General features: G+C 37.0%; 1 pseudogene; it reads left to right on the top strand.

Moving 5' to 3' along the window:
* The first annotated feature begins 2,536 nt into the window (after positions 1 to 2,536).
* Positions 2,537 to 2,655, top strand: LOC135198212 (5S ribosomal RNA; annotated as a pseudogene).
* Positions 2,656 to 21,390: the final 18,735 nt, after the last annotated feature.

Raw genomic sequence — 21,390 nt, 5'->3', positions numbered from 1 at the left:
TGATGTATGCTCTCTTTTTACTAAAGTCCCTATAGACTCTATTTTAGAATATCTTGGTAATGAACTAACTCAGCATGAATTACCTCTACCTGTAAGTCACATTATTTCACTCACTAGGTTGTGCATATTTGATTGCAAGTATATATTATTCAATGGTGAATTTTATCAACAAATATTTGGCATGGCAATGGGCAACCCTTTATCACCACTCCTCTCAAACCTGTACATGGAATTCTTTGAAAAACGCTATTTACCTAATATCATTTATATTCCTTTAAAGTAGTATAGATATGTTGGTGATATTTTAGCTGTTTTGCCTGTTGGTATTGATGTAAGTGATTTACTTTCTAAATTAGATAACCAGGTACTATCGATAAGTTTACTCTAGAATTGGAAAAAGACAATTGCCTGCCTTACTTAGATGTTTTGATACATAGAGAACCATTTCAATGTAAATTCAGTATTCATAGGAAACCAACCAACAACTTAACTTATGTTCATTTCTATTCAGGCTACCATCTTAATATCAAAATATAATTTTTTTCTATGTTTTTACGAGCATTGAGCATTATCAGTCCCCAATATTTCGATCAAGAAACTGAATACATAAGAAAAATAGGGAAAGATTTATGTTATCTTTCACATATATTAGATAATATACTAAGTGATGAGAATAAGTTTCAGCCACTTAAAAAAGACCCAAGAAATGACCTCAAAAAGAAAATGATGAGACTAACAGAAAAAGCGAACAAAGAACAGAAAACAGTAAGCTTTCCAAAAATCATCGGAGACTTTGCACTCGGATACTGCTACGGTACAGTCAAGATCCACAAACAGGGAAACCCATTACGGCCCATTATATCCCAAATGACATCCCCCATGTATAAAGTGGCAAAGAAATTGAACGAAGTTATAACGCCATGCATTCCTTCACGTTCTCGCTAAAATCATCGACGAAATTCATCGATCTACTGCAAGACACCACAGCCGACGAAGACATCGCATCCCTGGACGTCGAAAGTTTATTTACTAACGTACCAGTGGACGAAACAATATAAATCATAATGGACAAGATTTACCGCTCTGAGAACCATCATTACCGATACTCGAAAAGATTTTAAAAGAGATGCTAGAATCATGTACAAAGGAAGCCCCATTCCTCTCACACAGGGGCGACATATATCGGCAAAAGGACAGAGTAGCAATGGGTCCCCCCCTTGGGGTTCTTTTCGCAAACGCATACATGGCACACACAGAAGAGGTCACCTTTGAAGAACACCCAAAACCCAGAATCTACGGGAGATGTATTGATGATATCTTCATCACAACAAAGGACGAAAATGACATAGAGGAATTAGTAAATAAACTACGAGCAAGCTCTGCATTCAATTTTACGGTAGAAAAAAGTGATGAGAAAATGCTCCCTTTTTTGGATGTACTTGTGACCCCTCCCCCCATCCCCACCCCCCCACCCCCCCCCACAGAAAAAACAAATACAATACCACCATATACACTAAAAAGACATGCTGGGAGATGTTTAAATGCAAGAGGAGAATGCCCCGATGCATATAAACGATCTGTGGTAAATGCATACATAAAACGCGCCATAACACTGTTCAGTGTGGACAATCAACTGAGTTCAACAGCTGCTCACAAATAACGGCTACCCAGATGACATGATCCAGCAAGTGGTCAAAAAGAGATTAGAGGATTTCCATAACCCAATCCCGAGGGACAACAAAACAAGATAAAGACAAACAAAAAGTGATATACCATCAGATATCATACAACGAACACCACGAAGATGAAAGGAAAGCCATCCTTAGGATATTGTGAAGAGGAACCACCCCCTTAGCGCCATATAACAAAATAACACCTTACAGCCTCACTGGTAATGAAAAATAGTACGGCCCCATCGACGGAGAAAGAGGTCGAATCTGATATAGTATACAGGTTTGTCTGTGATGACGAGCAGCGTCAGTCCCCCCAAAAATGCTATATCGGACACACAACCACTTCACTGAAATGACGCAAGCAGGCCAATAGAAATCAAGGCGCCATTCACCAGCACTTTGTGGATACCCACAATAAAAAACCATCCTTACAAGAACTTCTCACAAGCACCAAAATAATTCACAAGGAAGGCAACTACAACCGTTTATTGATATCAGAAGCAGTCAGCATCACAAGGCAACACCCCAACCTTAACATCCAACACGAGCCAGAAAGATCCTTGCCCTCGTGTAGGAGGCAGCCCTTCAACCGCGTGGAACAAAACCACCACACGCGGACAGGAGCGCACAATGACATTCAGTAAATTAAACATATGTGTAATTAATATATATTTATGTATAATGTGTATATAATAACTTATTTTCAACTTATGATATAATTTATGTTGTTAATATATTATTTATTTGTCTTATTTTATTTTTCACTACAGTCTTTTGTAAATACTTAAAACTAGGTCTTTGGCAACTGCACTACCTTTCCGTCCTCATAACGTTCCAAAACGCATGCAGGTTCATATTTGTTTGCCAACGGCCATACCACGTTGAAACCACCGCCTCTCCTCCGATCAGCGAAGATAAGCAACATTGGGTCTGGTCAGTACTTGAATGGGTGACTGCCTGGGAACACCAGATGCTGTTGGCATTGAACTTTTTACGGGCTGCTCTACGAGCAAGTGCCCGTGCTGGCACAAGCTCAGCTTAAGCTCAAATAACAACATATTTGTATCAGTACGCTTGATAACGTCAATACGTATAGGTGGACGAAACAGTTGTCGCGTGCAAAAATTCTGGAGTAAATGGAAGAACCCCATTATGTGTCCATTAGTAACCTGAACAATGAAGTAAAGAAAATAATTAGAAAATATGAAGCAATTTCAAAAAAGCTGGTTATCAGAGATAAAGCCATTCTATTCAATGAATATATAATATTTATATATTAATAATATATAATTATATATTATTAATATATTTATATTATTATATATATATAAATTAATATATATATTAAATTATATATTATAATATAATTAATATTTTAATTTATTATATATATATATATATACTGTTATTATATTATATAATATATAATATATATATATATATATATATATATATATATATATATCTATATATTATATATTATATATATTTAATATATATATATATATATATATATATATATATATATATATCTATATATATATATATATATATATATAGTATATATATATATATATGTATATATATTATATATATATATATATATATATATATATATTATATATATATATATAATTATATAATATATATATATATATATATATATATATATATATATATATATATATATATATATATATATATATATATATATATCACCGTAATAATAAAACTATTATTTAGCTAATCTTCGTAACAGGAAAATATGAATGATGACACATGCCGTACATGGCTTGATTTGAGCTGAGTTGTCACCGTTAATTGCCATCGAATTTTGTAGCAAAACATAAGTTACGTTTTATTAGCTGCCTATTTGCTAAAAATTTTAAAGTTGATTATGAAATATCTTATTCTTTTTTTTTTTTTTGCTCTACATCCATCGTTCCCTGAAAATCTTATTGAACATATTTGAAACTAAACACGGGGTCAGATTCCAAGAATTCAGGATCGGAAACTGAAGGTGTTATCTGGACAGATAGAAAACACAGATTATGAAACTTATTCCACACTAGAGACAAAATACAGCAACTGAGAAAAATCACAAACAATAAGGGCTAATGGTCAGTATATTTACAGTTGTATTTCTGAAGTAGAGCGAATTGGATATTAACCTTGGATAGGTTTAGCTATATCAGTACCACGTTAAAGGTGTGTGCCGGGCGAGCATGACCCGAGCGTCTAGAAAAATTTGCCAAAAATCACTAACTTCATTTTTGTTGTACATTTTATTTTCTAAAATTAATTTTAACATTCACAAACACTACTGAAAAGATAAATAATACCCATCTACAAATTAAACATTTATTATGAATATTAAAAAAAAATGAGCATATACAAAAAAAATTTACGAAAATATTCACAAAAATACAAAATAAGCTATATAAACACAATAATTGAGGGAATCCTCCATAAAACTAGAATTTACAATATGTGACTGCCAGAAAAGGTATCGGACCCACAGAGGTCAAAATCTGAAAAGAGAGAAAAAGAGTAAATTTTTTTGGCCAAAAAAAAGTCAAAATTTCAAGATTTTTTTTTTTTTTGGTACCTAAATGAAATAGGAAGTGGCTAATTTTTTTTTTTTATAGGATAAATTAATATTATCCTAGAACGCAATTATGTATAAATATTTGGACAAAGATGATATCAGCTGTAATATCAGGGGCCAAATCTAAAGGTCATTTTTTGATCTCCTATTTTCACCATGAAAATTTCTTGTAAAAATCGTTGTAACTATTATAACATATTATATTTATGCATGAAAATCTACCAGAATATCAAAAATTCTATAAAAAACAAGAATATATAGCGGTATGGGAACTTACCTTTCGGATCTGCCAACAAAAAGGCCGCAGCCGACACCTACTCCGACAGCCACATCTACCACCTGAAATGGAGGAATGGAATGTACATTTCAATGCGTTATTTACTTATCTACTTATGCGTGGATTTGCATAAATCAATTATGGTGGCTTGCTGGATGTTTGAATATTATTTTGCAGTCATAAAAAAATCTGATCAAAAAAACTTACTCCAATGTAAAAGTCATTTGTTGACCTCCTCGTTTCACCATGAAAATTTCATATAAACATCATTGTAATTAATATAAAATATGATATTTATGCATGAAAATCCTCCAGAATATCAGATTCTATAGAAAACAAGAATATATAGCTATATGGCCACTTACCTTTCGGGTATGTCTGCAAAATGGCCCCCGACCACGCCAAGTGCGACGGCCAAATTTGCTACCTGAAATGGAAGAAAGGTATATCAATTTCGAGGTGTTATTTAGTCATCTAATTATTCGCGGATTTCCATGAAACTTTTATGGTGGCTTGCTGGATGTTTGAACATTATTTTACAGCTATAAAAAATATCTGACCATAAATACATTTTTCGAAAATGGAATACTTTCGAAAATTTGGAAATATCGACAAAAATCTAAAGAAAAATATTGCAATATCTTAGGTAAAAAATGGATAATATATATTTTGTAAAGATTAAAATTATAGTATGTATGCAAACAAGTAGTAAAGAAAAGTTTCATGATGTAACTTACCTACAAGACAGTTTGATGCTGTGTTTGTCTTGTGGTCTTGTCTAGATGGGCAGCTTTGGCATCGAAGACGCTTGGGCAGCTTGACGTGGCCAATGGCATGAAAAGGTCTCTGCTCCAGCTCAGCCAGCCTAAACGTATCCGCCATCAGGACAAGTTGGTCAACGTATAATACCGATGACTTACTAGGGGAGCACAAAATTCAATGGCGAGCTCCTTGAGGAACTTTCGCCTTGTCATACTCTTTGACGATGGCAGGGACGTATAGAGAATATAAGAATTTTCCATAATTATATTCAATATTCCGTAGAAAAGACAAAGTACCCAGCGTCTGATCGAATGTGTCTACACCCCCTTTCATTGCATTATAAAATGTCTGTCTTCCTTCTCTCGATTTCAGACGGATCATGATGCAGGGAACTCAACATCATCACCTTCTTAGTCCTGCTGACTTGCTGACACTGGAGAGTCAAATTGTGTTCGTAATTTAACACGGCCACTGAGTCTTTGATTGGAAGCACACTCTCGGAAAGTTCCTTAGAAATATAAGGTTTCTGCTGAATGGTGCCACACAAATACATGCCATCGTCAGCGAGTGATAAAGCGAGAGGTAAGGTCGTAAAGAAGTTATCAGTCGTCACTGTGCGACCAATTCGGCGAAAAGGTCGCATAAGCTCCGTCGTAAAAACTTCTCCCAAGGTCTGTCCTTTCGACACCCTCACTGTGTCCTTCCCCAAGTAAGCAATCACATTACACATGTAATGCGTATCGGCATCACACGCCAACACAAGCTTGATGCCGTGCCTATAGGAAGAGAGAATAGAATTAGTATCTAAAATAGTGAAATCACTTCAAATAAAAAGTAAAATAAAATCAAGTTAGTATGTATAATAATAATAATAATAATAATAATAATAATAATAATAATAATAATAATAATAATAATAATAATAATAATAATAATAATAATAATAATAATAATAATAAGCTAGAGTGGGAGCAACATCAAACACAGATGAGACTGGATACAAATACCAGGGAATAATGGAAAGAGGGGATATAAAACACCAAGAGATGAAGGACACGATCAGGAAAGAATATATGCAGAGACTCAAGGCGATACTCAAGTCAAAACTCAACGCCGGAAATATGATAAAAGCCATAAACACATGGGCAGTGCCAGTAATCAGGAACAGTGGAATGGACGAAGGCGCATAGATCAGAAAACCAGAAAACATATGACAATACACAAATCACTAACCACCCAAGAGCAAAATACGGACAGGACTATACATAACACGAAAATGGAAGGAGGGAAGAGGAACTACTAAGTTATAGAAGGACTGCGGTCAACATCGAGAACAGAGCACTGGGGCAATATCTGAAAACCAGTGAAGACGAGTGGCTAAAGAGTGCATGGGAAGAAGGACTAATAAAAGTAAAATCACTTCAAATAAAAAGTAAAATAAAATCAAGTTAGTATGTATAATAATAATAATAATAATAATAATAATAATAATAATAATAATAATAATAATAATAATAATAATAATGAATATAATAATAATAATAATGCATGATTCAGTGGCAAAAGCCCTCCACTGGAGCCTGTGCAAGAAACATCAGCTACCTTGCAGTAATAAGTGGTACGAGCACCAACCTGAGGGAGTGATAGAAAACGATCAGGCAAAGATCCTTCTGGGACTATGGTATCAGGACGGATAGGGTGATACGTGCAAACAGACCAGACGTGACGGTTGATTGACAAAGTCAAGAAGAAAGTATCACTCATTGATGTCGGCAATACCATGGGACACCAGAGTTGAAGAGAAAGAGAGGGAAAAAATGGTTAAGTATCAAGATCTGAAAATAGAAATAAGAAAGGATATGGGATATCCCAGTGCCGGAAATATCGTCCCATAATCAAAGGAGCTGGGCCGATCCAAGATCCCTGAAAAGGGAATCTAGAAAACTAGAGGCTGAAGTAGCTCCGGGCCTCATGCGAAGAGTGTGATCCTAGAAAAGCGGCCACATAGTAAGAAAAGAGTGATGGCACTCCTAGGAGGCAGGATGCAACCCGGAACCCCACAACTAATAAATACCACCCAGTCGAATTGGGAGGACTGTGATGAGCAAAAAAAAAAAAAAATAATAATAATAGATAATAATAAAGCTACCAGATGGGAGCAACATCAACCTAGATGAGAACTGGATACAAATACAGGAATAATGGAAGAGGGGGATATAACACGCAAGCGATGAAGGACACGAATCATGAAAGAATATAATGCAGAGACTCAACAGCGATACTCAAGTCCACTCACGCTGGAATATGATAAAAGCCAGGTACACAACCGGGTTGTGCCAGTAATCAGAAATACAGCGCAGGATGGTATGGACGAGGCAGAACTCCGCGGCATAGATCAGAAAACCAGAAAACAAATATGACAAATACACAAAATCTACACCCAAGAGCATACGGACAGACTATACATAACACGAAAGGAAGGAGGGCAAGAGGACTACTAAGTATAGAGGACTGCGTCAACATCGAGAACAGAGGCACTGGGGCATTCTGAAAACCAGTGAAGACGAGTGGCTAAAGAGTGCATGGGAAGAAGGACTAATAAAAGTAAAATCACTTCAAATAAAAAGTAAAATAAAATCAAGTTAGTATGTATAATAATAAAATAATAATAATAATAATAATAATAATAAATAATAATAATAATAATAATAATAATAATAATAATAATAATAATAATAATAAAGCTACCAGATGGGAGCAACATCAAACACAGATGAGACTGGATACAAATACCAGGGAATAATGGAAAGAGGGGATATAAAACACCAAGAGATGAAGGACACGATCAGGAAAGAATATATGCAGAGACTCAAGGCGATACTCAAGTCAAAACTCAACGCCGGAAATATGATAAAAGCCATAAACACATGGGTTGTGCCAGTAATCAGATACAGCGCAGGAATAGTGGAATGGACGAAGGCAGAACTCCGCCGCATAGATCAGAAAACCAGAAAACATATGACAATACACAAATCACTACACCCAAGAGCAAATACGGACAGACTATACATAACACAAAAGGAAGGAGGGAGAGGACTACTAAGTATAGAGGACTGCGTCAACATCGAAAACAGAGCACTGGGGCAATATCTGAAAACCAGTGAAGACGAGTGGCTAAAGAGTGCATGGGAAGAAGGACTAATAAAAGTAGACGAAGACCCAGAAATATACAGAGGCAGGAGAATGACAAACAGAACAGAGGACTGGCACAACAAACCAATGCACGGACAATACATGAGACAGACTAAAGAACTAGCCAGCGATGACACGTGGTAATGGCTACAGAGGGGAGAGCTAAAGAAGGAGACTGAAGGAATGATAACAGCGGCACAAGACCAAGCCCTAAGTACCAGATATGTTCAAAGAACGATAGACGGAAATAACATCTCTCCCATATGTAGGAAGTGCAATACGAAAAATGAAACCATAAACCACATAGCAAGCGAATGTCCGGCACTTGCACAGAACCAGTACAAAAAGAGGCATGATTCAGTAGCAAAAGCCCTCCACTGGAGCCTGTGCAAGAAACATCAGCTACCTTGCAGTAATAAGTGGTACGAGCACCAACCTGAAGGAGTGATAGAAAACGATCAGGCAAAGATCCTCTGGGACTATGGTATCAGAACAGATAGGGTGATACGTGCAAATAGACCAGACGTGACGTTGATTGACAAAATCAAGAAGAAAGTATCACTCATTGATGTTGCAATACCATGGGACACCAGAGTTGAAGAGAAAGAAAAGGAAAAAATGGATAAGTATCAAGATCTGAAAATAGAAATAAGAAGGATATGGGATATGCCAGTGGAGATTGTACCCATAATCATAGGAACACTAGGCACGATCCAAGACCCCTGAAAAGGAATCTAGAAAAACTAGAGGCTGAAGTAGCTCCAGGACTCATGCAGAAGAGTGTGATCCTAGAAACGGCGTACATAGTAAGAAAAGTGATCGACTCCTAAGGAGGCAGGATGCAACCCGGAACCCCACACTATAAATACCACCCAGTCGAATTAGAGGACTGTGATAGAGCAAAAAAAAAAAAAAAAAAAAAAAAAAAAAAAAAGATATATATATATATAGATATATATATAAATATATATATATATACTATATAATATATATAATAATATATATATAATATAGAGAGAGAGAGAGAGAGAGAGATGATAGACGAGAGAGAGCCGAGAGATAGCGAGAGAGAGAGATAGAGAGAAGAGAGAGAGAGAGAGAGAGACAGATCAGAAGCATATTTTTATATTTTATGGAAAACACAGAAATTGTAGTGCTACAATTCAAGTTCTTATTCCTATAAGAACATATTATATAATAATGAAAGAAACGATTCTAAATCAATAAAAAAGCAATTACAAAAAAAAACGAAATGTAAATCTGTGAACTTACTTGGCTAGCTTGCTGGGAATATACATCCTGAAGGGACAGTGACCCCTAAATGGCACAGGCTGCTCGTCCACAGTGAGATGAGACCCGGGAGAGAAATTTTGTCTGCAATTAGCCACCACATGATCAAAAACTTTGCAAATGGGAGCAAGGTGATCTGTCCTCACTCACTCTGCTCTGAATTGTGAATCTAAAAATTTGTCCTCTTCAGAAATAAAAATATCATTTAGATTTTTCCTGGCTTCATGTTTTGTCCTTTTAATCAAGATCATGTTTATCATTGACCTGTTGTCGGTAAATAGAATTCTGTATACAGTGAGCATGAGTTTAATGTGTTTTTTATATTATTTAAATTAGAAGGGAGGAATGGATTTATATAAAGGATGCACTTATGCCGCTTCATCAGTGATAAACGTCAACAAACGCCTAAATTTCATTTTCTTTAGCTACAAATTTTAATTTTTTTTCTTATAATGTATGGATCAACTCATATAAGAAAAATATTCGGTATTTATCTAGATAATACCATATCTTCATTAAATATCCTATTTCCAGTAGTGTGGGACACTTCGTCCTGGTTTGCAGTTGGATCAAATGACACACAAACGAGCGAATATTGGAAAGGAGCAAAAGTACTCTGTTATATATCATGGCGTTTTTAATGATTGTCCGTAAAAATTTTATTGCTCTGTGTTCATGTAAGCTCTCTCTCTCTCTCTCTCTCTCTCTCTCTCTCTCTCTCTCTCTCTCTCTCTTATACTGAATATAAATGTGTGAACTGAATATTTTCTTCCCGCAGGTTTCAGGCTTTTCTCCTCAGCATTTTGGGAGTAACGAGACAGTAAGCGCCTTTAATATATCGTTAAATTGTTGTGTGGCCCAGAGGTAATCGTTGGGATAAGTAGCATTTGTTTTTCCCCAAAACGCGTTTTCCCAATAGATTATTCAACTAGTGTTGTACCCAAAAATGCTCTATGAAGATACTTTAAATAATTACAATTATTTGTAACTGATGATTTCATAGTATTCACTATTGTTATTACCTATATACCTTCTGGAAGACCATACCTTGTACAGTACAGGGTCCCATATCCTCGCCACAGCAGTGAGGTGGCCAGCGTGTGATTCTTGGATGATGCCAATAATGCGGGAACGTCCTGTTTAATCTTTTGATGATTCTGCTTCTTTTTCCTATCCAATTTTGTGCCTGAATTGCTGTAGCTAATAACTGAATTGTAAATAAATTTTCTATAACTCCTTTGTAATTTTGATAGCAATACTACTAGTAATGGTCATTTCAATGGGAATAGATTAAATATCCTTTTAGTAAGATTTGGATATTGTATCCCATTTGCAACCGTGGCAGGCATCAGTAACTCTCTCTCTCTCTCTCTCTCTCTCTCTCTCTCTCTCTCTCTCTCTCTCTCTCTCTCAACATGCTTACATTGCTTACAAACGACTTTCCTAACTTAACGAAGTCGGTCTTAAATTTGCATAATGTGAGATGCTGCTTTAACATGTATGGAATCCATTTACCTCCCTTCGCTTCTACGCAGAATATTTGCCTACAATTCTCATGAAGTGCCTAATGGAACGCAAGTGTACTGACAATTCCTCCGTGAGCACCTGTGAATAGATACATGGAAACCATTGACAGCCTATGAATATGTCGTTTTTCATAGTAAAGGATCTGCACACTGCAAATTCCTATTATCATAATATTTTGATCTTGTAATTTTTCATTCTCACTCTTACTTTCTCTTACTCTCACATATATATATATATATATATATATATATATATATATATATATATATATATATATATATATATATATATATATATTCAGGATTTTATACACACACACACACACACACACACACATATATATATATAATATATATATATAATATATATATATATATATATATATATATATATATATATAATATATATATAATATATATTTACATTTATTGACCGCCTCGTCTTCCCAGCAGTATTTAATTAATTTTATTTCTAAATGAGCACCCTTGTTTTCTCCTAAAGCAGCTGATTTTGGGAGAGAACACACGGTAGGAAGGGTGAAAAGGAATTTCCGGTCAGACTGAATCTTAGGGTAAGATGGGCAAGTCACGAGATTAGCTAGGCCTCGATATGGGTTTTAGGGACCCCTACAATAAGACCTTTTTCCTTCCAAATTTGCTGGTTGTTGTTTACCACTTTCAGGCAGTGCCTGAGGCGGTGTATGAAATCCCCTTGGTTCCAAGACACCCAGCATCTCACTCAGTCGAAGCGACACCTAAAGCAAGGCGGACGCGCCTCTTCTCTCCTCCTCTGACGGGATGTCAGCCCTTTGTCCAAACGCTGGTGGGACTATCCTCAGAGCACAACACATGTCCAAGCCTCAAGGATTTATGGTACGTTTAGAAAGTGTAAACTCCAAACCAGCTCTTTTTCTCCAAGACGACTCTTGCTAATTTCATTTTCAAATTCCCCTTGTATCCCTCTTACATCAAAAGCCCTTTGTCCTCATTGGGCCATGTGCTTCCCCTTGTGACTTGTTAAAGATTAAGTCTTCAGTGCATATCTCAGTTAAACACTAGAGTTCCTTTTCCCAGTGTTAGAGAAAACTGAATAATCGTAACTTGTGCAAGAAGTCCTCCTTTATTTATTTTGTGTCTAATCTGGGATCTTTTCCAGATTTGCCAAGTCACGTGTCCAAGCCTTCACGCCCACAAGTGCTGCATTACTGCAAGACAATATGAACAAAATTTGAAAGCCAGCATTTACGTGAATCTCATTTTTAGCCAGCTATCCCCTTGTGAGAGATAATATTGGTCCCACGTGCGGACAAGTTGCACTTACTTTTCCCAGGCTATTAAACGGCCTCCTGTAAATAAATGTATGTACAGTAATTAGCAGAGTTTTCTGGCAACCTCCTCTAGAGTAAATTAACACTATAAATCCTTTTAAGGTAAATTTAAAGTAATTTATTCTGCATTTTCCCTCAAATATTTTCCTCTACGTATTTGGTATTTGGGCCACACGAGGCCGGTTCAAACGTAAATATATATATATATATATATATATATATAGATATATATATATATATATATATATATATATATATATATATATATATATATATATATATATAATATATATATATATATATATATATATATAGATATAGATATATATATATATATATATATATACTATATATATTAGATACAGATATAGATATATATATATATATATATATATATATATATATATATATATATATATATATATATATATATATATATATATATATAATATATATATATATATATATATATATATATATACATACTTACATGTTGCTAAAACTATCCAATAATCCACCTCCCAAAGCTTTACAAACTAAATAAAATCGAATAATAAACATGCTTTCACCTAGTACTGACTGAGAAGAAAGGCCATGAGATCTCTTGGCCATTTCCCTAAATCCTTTAATTGCTCTCTCTCTCTCTCTCTCCTTGACCACATGATTGCCCAAAGAATGTCTTTTTTAGAAGATAAAAACCGTTGGCTTTGAAAAATGGGAGTGGGGGTTGGCTGAATGCATCACGTGACCTTCCTGATTTACAAAGGGTGCACTGGAAAGTGCACATCTATAGAAAATGGGAAGAAAGTAGAGGCAGAAAACATATAAGGACCGACGCGAGAAATGAACAAGCAGAAGCATCCTGGAAGCTGATGGAGGAGCATCACCCCTTTTGCATTTCCTGCCTCCATCAGGAGCCATTTCCCCTACCACATAGTCCATTGTTGGACCACAAGTCTACTTACAAGTGAGCCCTTTAGGTCCTCCTTCAACCATATTCTATTTCAAAGCCATCTCTCCTACAAGGTAATGTGTTCTGTTTTAAAGGTGTTCTTAACAGTCTGGTAACTTGGTATTTGTTTTTTGCTAAAACTTTTGACTTTTGTTTCAAGTGCCAATGTTCACATCAGCCTCACCTTGCTAGTTTTGTGTTAACGTTAACTTTAAATAATAAGTGCTTTTCTTGTTGGAAGTTATATGTCCAAGGTGTAAGCACGGCATTTCTGCTGAAATGTCCGTCCTCCCATTGTACATACCTTTATGTATATACCCAAAATGTAGAGAGGTTTGTGGTTTCCTCCAATATACATACCATCAAAATATGCATCCTGTACGCTTAATTATATGTATATTTGTAGGTGCGAGAAAGCACAATCACATCAGGACTCCGTTCCCTTTTGTATGTGCTTGTGATGGACACTATGTTTCTGTCCACACAGCCTCCTTATATGTATCCATTTCTGATCAATAAAGTTAGTACAGTTCTCTCGATGTCTCTGTTCGATCCTCACAGCTGGTGACCTCCTGACTAGGACAGGCAGTAGTTTTGGCTGCTCCCTCCATAAAACCATTTACAGGCTCAAAACAGCACCTCAGTCTTGGTTTTCTGGCGTTCCTCCCCACGGTTGACCAAATGCCATTAGCGGACTAAAAAAAGCACATCCTCTACAAGAGTGTTTTAGCATTCCCCTCATGGTTTAGCAAACTAAATACAGCACTCACACATTTTGGTGCTTGTGAGCTGACAGAACTCGGGCACGCCCCTGACGTCCCACGCTGCGCCCTTGCAAGCTGCAGCCACACGCCTGCTGCTTCACACGACCTTCACCCACTCCATCCAACTGCCACCATTCTCTCGGAAGAACACAGTATCCTGGCTCCAGCAAACTGAGATCCAGTTCAGACTCCATGACATAACAGAGGAGGGGATAAAGGCCGACTTGATCACAGCAGCTCTTCTGGAGGAGGTTTTTGACCATCATGCACCATGGATGGACGCCGAACCTAGATCGCTGCCCTTCGATGACCTGAAGAAGAAGTTGGTCCAGGGTTATCTCCCTCCCCACCCCCGAGAGAGCCGCCCACATTTTTGACCTGGTTGTCCATCCCTTGGTTGACACAGACCTAAGAACATCTGGGACAACCTCCAGGTCCTGATGCTACTGCTGGAGAGGGCCCTTCAGGGATGTAGTAAGGAAGTCAGCCTTCCCAAAGAACTTTTCCTCCATCAGCTGTCCCCAGAGGTGAGGGGCCAGATTTCCAAAACCGAAAAGATGGAGATGGAGGCCTTGGCGGAGAGGGCTCATAAGCTTTTCGTCACCACCCGGGCCATGAAGCTTGCTGCCCTACCCTCAGCAAACCGCCTACAACAGGAGGACTCCTGCACACCACCAAGAGACAAAGAAGGCGGCGCCCAACACCACCTTCCTTGGCTGCAGCAGTAACTAAGTCCCGTCCCATAGGATTCTACGTCAAAGTTGCGATCTCTGGGCACAGGATGTTGGTTGACACTAGGGCTATGCAGTCAGTGTTCCTACCATCAGCAGAGGACCACAGCTGCGCCCTTGACGACCCAGCCGCCTTCATGACTACTAACAGGACCCCCATACTCTCTTATGGCACCAAGTCCCAGACTATCGCATTCCTGGGTCGGGCCTACACCTGGCCCTTCGTCATCACGGACGTTAGAATTCGACTCCTAGGGGAGGACTTCTTGGCCAACCATAGGCTTCTGGTAGACGTATGGACGTAGCCCACCATTGCCTCCTGGACACCGAGACCTGCCTCTGACATCCGCTATCTGCAGGTCCCAAGGCACCCCCCATCTGCTCCACCCCCCACCCCCCCACCCCACAAGTATGCCTTCCTCCTACAGGAGTTACCGGAGGTGTTCAAACCAAAGCGCCTCCAGGAAGACAAGAAGGAGTTCTCGGAGATGGAGCAGATGGGCATATGTAAGAAGGCCGCAAGCCCATGGGCGTCCCCCCTCCAAATGGTAAGGAAGGCAGACAGTATATGGAGACCCTTCAGGGACTACCGCAGCCGCAACCTCGTCACTACACCCAGCAGCTACCCTCTGCCAAACATGCATGACCTCACTGGGCCCCTCCATTGGGCGAAGATCTTCTCAAAAGCAGATTTGCATAAATCCTATTTCCAGGTTCCCGTCCATCCCGATGACATCTCAAAGATGGCAATCACAACGCATTTTGGCTCCTTTGTGTTTGCCTTCACCACCTTTGCCCTGCAGAACACAGGAGCTACCCTCCAGTGCCTAATGGACAGCATCCTCAGTAATTTACCATTCTGCACCTGCTATGTAGATGATATTCTTATATTTTCCAGATTGCCAGAGGAGCACCTGAACAAAGTCTGGGCCATCCTCAAGCACCTGCAGGAGATCGGGTTCGTCGTCTAGTTTGACAATGCACCTTCGGCACAGAGAAGGTGGCTTTCCTGGGCCACAAAATCACTCCTGCAGGAGTACGTCCCATGGCATTGAAGGTAGCCGCAGTGGAGAAGTTCCCGACACCAACGACGGTTAAGTCCTACAGGAATTCATTGGGATGGTGAACTACTACAGGAGGTGCATCCCAGACATTGCCCATATCATATACCCTTTGACCGAGGTCCAGAAGGGCAAACCAAAGAAGCTGGTATGGGAGGAGGCCCAGCAGCATGCCTTCAATCTCACCAAGATGTCCCTCAGCAGAGCTACAACATTTGCCCACCAGGATGTCGATGCACCCCTGACTCTCATGACTGATGCCAGCAATATCGCATGCGGAGCCATCCTGGAACAGCTGATCAACGGGGTCCCTACGATGCTGGCCTTCTTCAGCTGGAAGCTGAAACCCGCCGAGACTCGCTACAGCACCTTCAACCGTGAGCTCCTTGCTGTCTACCAAGCAGTCTGCCACTTCAAGTACCTCCTAGAAGGCATTCCATTCACCATAAGGATGGACCACCAGTCGCTGGTCCTTGCCTTCGTCAAGGCAGGAGATGCTTCGTCTGTAAGACAGCAGACACCTCGCAGCCATCTCCGAGTTCGGCTGCTCCATCGAGTACTTCCCCAACTGGAGAAACCCTGAAGCTGACGCACTCTCGAGAATTGATATACATTCATTGCACCTTGGTGTGGACTACAAGGACCTAGCACAAGAGCAAACCTCCAACTCTGGAGTGCCAGCTTACCACGCCACCATCACTGCCCTCCAGTGGGAAGACATTCCCTTCAGTCCTTCCAAGATGATGTTCCTCTGTGACACCAGCACTGGGTGCCTGTGCCCCTTGATCACAGCCTCCCGGCAGAAGCTGGTATTCAACATGATACACAGCCTCTCACATTCGTCTGCCCGCACGACAACCAGACTACTGATGGAGAAGTTCGTGTGGCACAGCATCAAGAGGGACTCCCAGGAATGGCCCAAGAACTGCATCAAATGTCAGAGCAGCAAGACAGGAAGGCACACCAAATCAGGAGTAGGCACCTCCCCCCAACTCAGGCAAAGATTCTGGCACATGTGTATGTCGTCGGCCCTCTTCCTCCATCCGACAGTGCAAGTTACTTCCCGACAGTGATTGACTGGTCCACCAGGTGGCCAGATGCCACCCCGATGTCGGAAGCCACTGCAGACACCTGCACCGAAGCCCTCCTCTCTAGCTGGATCAGCCACTTTGGAGTGCCAGATGACTTCACAACAGACTGGGGAACCACCTTCACCTCGGAGCTCTGGACTGCCCTGGCATGCCTGATGGAGACGAAGCACCACACCACCACGGCCTGTAACCCTGCAGCAAACTGCATGGTGGAAAGGACCCACCGCCACCTCAAGGCTTCACTGATGGCACGCTGCACGGGCCCCAACTTTAAGGCACAACTACCTTGGGTCCTCCTCGGCCTCTGCACTGCCCCAAGAGGTAACAGTAACCCATCACCTACTGAGGTATTTGGAGAAACACTGATAGTGCCAGGAGAATTCTTCCCAGTCGACAGCTGCGATGAGGATGTCCACCTGTCAAGGCTTAATGCAGCCACCCAGAAATTCATTCCCTGCCGCAAAGCCTTCTCCGAAAAAATAAAGCAATTCCAACCAAAAGCCCTGGATTTCTGTGGGCACATTATTGTCAGGAACGATGCCACCTGCCTGGCCTTAATGAGACCCTACCGAGGACCGTATCGAGTCTTCCACTGATCGGAGAAGGGTTTCCTCATTGCGATCAACGGTTGCGAGGACTGGGTCTCAATACCGGCTGAAGCCCGCCTTCATTCCTGGCAAACATGACACTGCTGAGGGACCTCGCTGGACCTTTCCTCATAAAGAAAACCTGCCGGAACCTGCCAGCATACCCAGGCGTCGCTGAGGCCACCTGAGGACAGCATTCGAACACCCCAGGTCTCCCACCAGGGGTGGCATCCTGCTATCCGACTCATCAGAAGATGAAGAGCCAGAGGACTCCCCCAACAGATGGTGTCACTGACCCATGGACTCCTCCACCCTACAGCAAGATACCGATGATTGATGATTATTGCCATAACTATTGTCTTGGGGGAGGAGTATCTGTATGGACGGCATACCTTTATATATATATATATATATATATATATATATATATATATATATATATATATATATATATATATAATATATATATATATATATATATATATATATATATATATATATATATATATATATATATATATATATATATATATATATATATATATATATATACATATATATATATATATATATTATATATATATAATATATATATATATATATATATATATATATATATATACTATATATATATATATATATATATATATATATATATATATATATATATATATATATATATATATATATATATATATATATACCGAAAATGTAGAGCAGCTTGCGGCCTTTCCGCCAATATATACCATCAAAATATGTTTCCTATACGCTTAATTATATGTATATTTGTAGGTGCAAGAAAGCACAATCACAGTGGGACTCCATTCCCTTTTGTATGGACACTACATTTCCGTCCGCACAGCCTCCTTATATGTATCCATTTCTGATCAATAAAGTTAGTACAGTTCTCTTGATGTCTCTGTTCGATCCTCACAAAGGCATCCTTTATCACCTTCAGTGCGCTGTCTTGTCTTATGCTTGATACCCCGTGCCCTTTTCTGTTAAATTTCTTTGATAATTTGGTGTATTTAGGTGCATATTTATCTTATTTGCTCTTAGAATAAATTGAAATAATTTTTTATTTCTGCTACAGATTTTTAAATTTGGTCCCCATTTGAGGACTATGGTCACTAGGACTCTTCGCCCTTGTCTTACAGATGAGAGGCATCTATAATCATAAAGACCAAAGAACTGTTAAGACCAATAAAATACATTTATGATTGAGAATTTTTTATGCTTTTATCATTAACTTTTCTGCTCTATACATATTTCTGTGCTACATAGAAGAAGACATTGTACGGCAAGTTTTTTTCTCACCAGGTATTTAGAAAACCATTGGACGCTACACGATCAACCCCTCTCGTGTATTTGTTGTACTGCATTATGAGCTGAGATTGTGGCATTTATCTCTTTCCTTTCTTTGTTGCACCATATCTTAGCAGATTCCATTGGAAGTAATAACTGAAAGTTCCTGTCCATAGTAACAAGATTATTGTCGTATCATTTGACAAAGAATAACTTATTTTGTTCATTAAATCTGTAATCAAGTGTTCCTATGCTCTTTTTCTTCATTGACTTGTTACTCTGATTCATAAGCCTACTATGAGAGAGAGATGTAGCTGGTAAAGAGTTGTTCAAATGCTGGGTCATTTCCAAAATAATTTTAAAACCAAGGGTATTAGTGAATGCCTTACTAAGAGATCTTTCTTTTCTTTTCCTTTTACAAATTCTCTTTTAACAATAACCAGTTATTCCAAAGCACATAACCCATTTTTTAAAAACAAACCTAATTGGTTTTCCTCAAATAAGTTGTTTCAGATGGAAAGCCTGGAGATTTATCCATCGTAATGTGAAAAAGAATGAAAGGGAATAACTTGTAATCAAATATAATTCTCCAAAACAACCGTATGTATGAAAAAAAAATCAAGTTTGCTATTACTTCAAATTATCAAGCAGACATTCGTTACATTATCATTCCATTCTTAAATCAGTAATTTATTTTTATGGTAAAGAAATAGAGGAAAATTTACTTGGTCCCAAAATGGGGACCGTGAGTGTTAATAGGTTTATCCGTAAACCTTTCCGCCACAGAGGGAACCTTAGCTGTGATTTCACCCTTGACTGTGTCTGCATTCACAGGAATTGCTATCTATTAGATTGCCATTTTAATCTCCTGATTTATTGGTATTGTAAATAAATATGTAATGTAAATTTATTATGTAATGTAAATATATGTAATTTAATCACCCTTTATTTCGCATTTTCTCCTGCCCAAAAGCAGTCAGATCCTCAAACATGCCCAGAAATTAGCATTTCCCTTCAAGGAAAAAAACGTTATTATATTATATATATATAGATATCGTATTATATATTTAATAATATATAGATAATATATAGAATAGTATAAGTATATAGTTAATATTTATATATTAATATTATATACATACATACTATATATATATATATATTATTATTATATATTATATTTATATATTTAAATATATATAAATATTATAATATATATATATAATAATATAGATATTATATATATATATAATACTATATATATATAATATATATATATATATATATAATATTATATATATATATATATAATATATATTATATGATATAATATAGATTTATCTAATATATATATATAATATTATATTATAATTATATATATCTATAGATATATATATATATCATAGAATATACATACATACATATATTATCCTATAGACAATACATTATAATATATTATAGATCATATATATATATATATATCTTATCTAATATTATTAATATATTAGATAATTATATATATAGAATAATGATAGTAGGTATATCTATATAATATGATTTAGATATATCATATATATATAAATACAAGATATATAGATAATATATATAGATATATATACATATATATATAATATCTATATCTACTATATATATAGTATATATATCTATTATATATATGATATATCTATATATATATATATATGATAATATAATATATATTCTATATATAAGATATTATATATCTATAATATATTATATTATTACATCTGTATACAGAATAATATATATACTATATATTATATACATTCTTCTATATATCTAATATAATTCTATATAATCTACTATATATATCGATCTATATATCCTATTATCTATATATCTCTTATCTATATCTCTATATCTATATTTATATTACGATATATATATATGTCTATATAAGTCAGTCTATCTAAATAATCATCTGTATCTATATATATATATATATTAATATATACTCTATCTATTATATATTTATAAATAATAATATATCTATCTACTCGCTCATCATATCTATATATATATATATATATATATCTCTATTATCTATCTATCTCGTATCTCATCTATCATTCATCTTTATATAGATATATCCGATATCTCTATCTATATATATATCTATCTATATATATATATATCTATATATATCTATACCTCTCATCTATATATATATCTTCCTATATATATATATATATAGATATCTATAT

Source organism: Macrobrachium nipponense, chromosome 21, assembly GCF_015104395.2.
Source record: "Macrobrachium nipponense isolate FS-2020 chromosome 21, ASM1510439v2, whole genome shotgun sequence".
Lineage (NCBI taxonomy): Eukaryota > Metazoa > Arthropoda > Malacostraca > Decapoda > Palaemonidae > Macrobrachium > Macrobrachium nipponense.
This window is presented reverse-complemented; position numbering and strand designations above follow the sequence as displayed.